Source organism: Elephantulus edwardii, unplaced genomic scaffold, assembly GCF_000299155.1.
Source record: "Elephantulus edwardii isolate Elephantulus edwardi_28Jun2011 unplaced genomic scaffold, EleEdw1.0 scaffold00052, whole genome shotgun sequence".
Classification (NCBI taxonomy): domain Eukaryota; kingdom Metazoa; phylum Chordata; class Mammalia; order Macroscelidea; family Macroscelididae; genus Elephantulus; species Elephantulus edwardii.
This window is the reverse complement of record NW_006399802.1, coordinates 9,490,707-9,496,153: the sequence shown is the minus strand read 5'-3', so window position 1 is coordinate 9,496,153 and position 5,447 is coordinate 9,490,707. Positions and strand designations below refer to the sequence as shown.

Genomic DNA, 5,447 nt, shown 5'->3' with positions numbered 1-5,447 from the left:
CTGACCCATCGCTGACCCTCTGGTAGGCTTTCAGAGGCAGCTGATTGCACAGCAGGAGATGGCCCGTCCTTCTCCCGCTTTGTACTTATTCTTTATTCTTGTAGTATTTTCCCCTGCAGCGTTTTTGTTTATGTATCTTGTATATGCCATATCAGTTCTAGTCTAGTTGAGTCCGATCCATGATAGGTGTCAGAGTAGAATTATTCCACAAGATTTTCAGTGACTGATTTTCCAGAATCAGATTTCTAGATCATTCTTCTTAGGACCTTCTGGGTGAATTTGAACCTCCAACCTTGTAATTAGTGAAGTGTGGTAATAGTTTTCAGCCTTCAGGAACTTCATCTCTCCTATAACACTCCATATTTTAATTTTTTTACAACCATATTTTCTTAGCTAAGTGTTAATTTTTTCTTAAGATCGCAATTATTGTTTTATCTTTATGACTCCCATAGGATCTTGAAATTACTAGGCATCAAATAAATATTTGCTGAATAATTATATTTGCTAGGAAGTTTCTGGAACACCCAGAAAAATGGTATTGCTAAAAGGCATTAATAATTGCACTTTCCTATCACTACTCATAGAGAAATTATGTGTGTAGTTTATATATTCCAGTTATTTTATTGAAAAATTAGCCGAGGTAGGAAATGCATGAATAATTTAGTTTCAATTATTCTAGCATAGTCTGCCTTCCTAAGAAGGGAGCTGCAAGAGAATGTAACAGAAACAAAGCAAACCTCATTGGGAGTTTGGTATTGATTCTCCCTTTTGTGCAAGATTATTAACATGACTATTTTATAGAGTTTATCTACAAATAAATCCAGGCATAGAACTACTAATAATTTAAGCACAAAGTTTTAGTTCTTTGTTCTAATCATAAAAGCATAATGAAAGTCATAAATCAGTAGTTTGCCAGCCATGAGATACCCTTATTTCCCCAGTTAGTACTTTTCAAATATTTTCTGCCTCTTGCTTTAATCAATAACACCCACTTTTAAAAGCTCATAGAACTTTCATTTCAGAGATATTGCCCATTCACTTTTAACAGATACAGTTATTGGAAAAATGGATATATAACCACAAGCTCGAAGAACATAGTTCTAGATGTAGAGAAAAACAGCTAATTTTTATGAATAATTTCTCTGCAGTCCTTTGCTAGAGAAATCACAATACTATTGAGCCCCAAACAGATAGAAGTTATCATTGAGTTTGAATGATAGTCTGGGAAGCTGCTGAATAGATGTAAGAATTTCTTAAAATCGTATTCTCTGTTTCCTCCATAGTTTCACACTTGAAAAGCATGGACATTATGTGCAAATATAGTCAATATTATAAACTCAAAGTGAAATTATATTTTTGCACCTTGTTGAGAACACTGGGAGAATAAACCACAGAGTAAGAAAAAAAGATATTAATTCATTTTCAGATTATTAAATAATGACTCATTATTAAATAATAAACTCATTAGAGAATCTGTTTTGCAAGGCTTTGATTTTTTTTTAATTGTTGTTAGTTGCCATCAAATCCACTATGACTCATAGTGATCCTTTGAGAAAAGGTTATAACCTGTCTCGTGTGATTTTCACAGTCACCACCAAGCTAAGATCACGCTTTTCTTTATGTACACCTTTCTTTATTTAGTATTTTATAGTTTGTATCTAGTATTTTGAGAACTTGATGTTTTAATACACTATTTGTTGTATTTGAACACAATGTTTGTTATATTAATTTCCAGAAATCACACACAGAGGTAACTATGCTGATGTCCCTTAGCACTAATGACTGAATTTTTTTTTTTTTTTTTGCCGTGTTTCATTTGGTGCGACTGATCTGGGATCACTTACAGTTAATATCTTGTGATTTTGACATCAATGGGACTAAACATTCTCTCTTCAGAGCGATGTGAAAGTAGACGATCATGATTAATTCTCTGAAGGAACTTCAATTTCCATCTGGATTTGCAGCACAATCAGATATGTCACTTATTAATTCCCTTTGACAAGCAGCATCTTTATTTTAACCTTCACTTTCACCGAGGCTGTAGCCACTGTGAGAGACCATTTTCAGGTTCCGCTAAAGTCACTGTTTCCACCATGAACCTCTAATGAAAATAAGCCTCTATATTCTTGCTTCTGACCCTCATTTCCTTGGTGAGTCCTGCAGTGATTTCACTTATTTTTCTATTACTTCAGCTATACGTTTAAAATCTTCCTCTTATTATTTTTTATAATTTATTCAATGTCTACCTACTTTGCCACATAAGAATTTTACTTGTATCTAGTGTACCCTGTGGGAAGATGAATTCCTCATTCATCCAAAATTGGCTCTCCCTTCACAATTATAATGACAAAGTCACCCTGAGCTCTTTGATGATAGCTCCTTTGCCTATTTGACTTCTCTTTCTCCTTTTTAATTATCAACTCATCAACATTCAGTACAGTTGACTATATTCTTTTTTTTGAAGTGCTTTCAGTTTGGTTTTCTGTTATTTTTTTTCACTTACTCTAAGGTAACATTTCCCCATTTATTCACATGTCCTACCTGAGGTATCTTCTTTAAAAGAAAAATTAAGCAAAAAGAGTGATGCTGAAAGTATTTATGGAAATTCAGGAACTTTTATTTTGTTGTTTTGCTGGTTTGGATTTATAGGGACATAATGTGTAATTTATTGGGCTATTGGCTAAAAAGACTAATGAATTGACCTTACCAGCCACTATGGGAGAAAGATAGGCAGTTTCCTCCTATAAAGAATTACTGCCTTAGAATCCTAATAGACGATTATTATGGGACAGAATTGACTTCATAGAACTGGATTTTTATTCTATTTCAACTTCTTATCTAAATCTAGGATCTAATATTCTTTCTCTATAAACTATTCCATGCTTTTACTATCTTAAACTATTTCATTTCCCCCAAATTTTATTACATTGGTATCATGTTCCATCACTTTTCTGATTTATTGTTAACTTAAATATATTTTAAAGGACTGTAGCAATATGGATTGAAGCTCAACATTAAGAGAGCAAAGATTCTCACCACATGGCCAATTGGCAGTATCATGATAGATGGTGAAGAGATTGAGATTGTTAACAGCTTCAACTTGCTTGGATCCACAATCCACAATCTTGGTATCAGCTGCCAGGAAATCAAAAGATTATAGGCATTGGTAAAGTCTGCTGTCAGAGATCTCTCCCGAGTACTGAAAAATAATGATGCCAAGTCTTGAGAGTAAGGTTGTGACTGATACAGGCCATGGTCTTTGCAATTACTTTCTATGCATCAGAGAGCTAGACAATGACTAAAGATGATAGAAGAAGAGTTGATGCCTTTGAGTTGTGGTGTTGGAGTAGAGTACTGAATATACCATGGACTGCTAAGAGAACAAACAGATCTGCCCTGGAGAAGGTGAAATCAGGCTGCTCCTTGGAAACTAGGATTTTTAAGCTCCATCTGACATAGTTTGGACATGTTGCTGGGAGGTACCAGTCCTTGGAGAGGCGCATCATGCTGAGAAGGGTGGAGAGACAACACAAGAGAGGAAGACCTGGATGAGAAGGATTCACTCAGTGACTGGGGTAATGGAGTAGGTGTATCAGAGAGTATGAAATTGCCTCAAATTACAGTAGAGTTCAGAGATGTTGTACATAAATTTGGGATGAGTCAGAGTCAACTCTACAGCACCTAACAACAGCAACAATGTAAAGACATCAAAGGCAGAGATTATTGTGTTTAGAAGTGATGTGTACTTAGAATTAGCACAGCACAGTCATGGTTGTTATTTTCATGTAACAGTGAGTCAGAGCTGACCCATAGCTGACACAAGAGGCAGTGAATCTGCAAAGAAAGAGACTGCTCACCTTTTTTCCTGCAGAGCAGCTGGTGGATTAAAACTGCATATCTTTAGTACTCCAATTTTTTACCACTAAGCCTTCAGAGATCTCTTAAAGTCACAGAGCCAATGTACTTGTGTTCTACATGGTCATTATGTACCTAGCATCTAATTATCATTTGTCTGTTGTTGTTTATGCATCTGTATAATATATGTATATTGAGTATTTTTGTCTCTGTTTCTCTTTCTGTCATTAGAAGGTTTTCCTGTGTCTTTTGGGGGTCTCACTTCAAAGGTCTTAGAAGAGAGTGATGTCCACTTAAAAATATTAACTGGCTCTGATTCTAACGGCATGACATAGAATATGAAAACTGCAAAAATTTATATATTTACCTTTTTCTAAAATACATGCAGATATATTTGAAAAAAGCTAATATTTAATTCTGTTTATGTCAATATAAATAGTTTATTAAACCTATATCATGGGAGCTCTGGTAGCCTAATGGCAAAAAGCTGCACTGCCATTCCAAAGGCACACAGTTTGAGGCCACCAGCTCCTCCACAGGAGAAGGATGGACAATCTCCTCCTTCCTGTGTGATTAAGTGCCTCTGAAAACCCTTGAAAGGGTCAGCTATGGGTCGGTTCTGACTTTATGGTGTACCACACACACAAACCTATATCAATTATCTTTAACATAAAAATAACATAATGTTGTTGTTATGTTGTCGTCGAGTCGCTTGGGACTCATAGCAACCCTACGTACAACAGCCCTAAACCCTGCTCTATCCTGTGCCAATCACATTGCCTCAGACACACCCATGCCAGTTACCCCAGTCACTGAAACAATCCACCTCATAGAGGGTCTTCCCCTCCTGTGCTGTCCCTCTACCTTATCAAGCACGATATTCCTCTCCAAGGATCGGTTCCTCCTTACAACATGTCCAAATAATATATAACTCAAATAACAAGTAAGCATTAAATACTTGTGTTGTTAAGTACTCACATAGGAACCCCATACAACAGAATAAACCACTTAGGAGGATATTCATATGATCTTTATGGAAACAGACCACCAGGTCTTTCTCATCAGGAGTTAGTAGTAGAATCAAACCAACAACTTTTAGTTTATTAGTCGAGCGCTTAGTTTACCAAACCAGGGTTCACCGAACATCATCGGTACATAATATATACTGTGTACGCAACTGGAGACCTAGATGTGACTCTGTTGAGGCAGGTTGACTCTATAACACGACTCTTCCATATGTCTTCCCAAATGCACATTATAAATGCAATCAATTATTTAAAGATCAAATGTTTGAAAAGCATGAAAACTTTTGTTTGTTAATTTGTTCATTTTGCTTTGGTTTCTTACTCTATTGAACAGCTGTCATGGACTATTTATTTTCTGATTCCAAAATTGTTCACATTACTTTATATATATCCTATATTCCATTTTTTTAAAAATTTTGAATGATTTCACCACCCCCTTAGGAAAGTCACTAAGAGATGATAAGCATACCATAGATAAACTTTCCAAGTTTTTGTTTATTCCTAAACAACATGCATCTCGAAGCTTTATGAACTTTGAAAAGTGATAGTTTTTGAAAGGATTCAGGA

General features: G+C 35.5%; 1 pseudogene; it reads right to left on the bottom strand.

Moving 5' to 3' along the window:
* Positions 1–1,013: 1,013 nt before the first annotated feature.
* LOC102872680 overlaps positions 1,014–5,447 on the bottom strand; it is a 12,531-nt pseudogene continuing 8,097 nt past the window's right edge.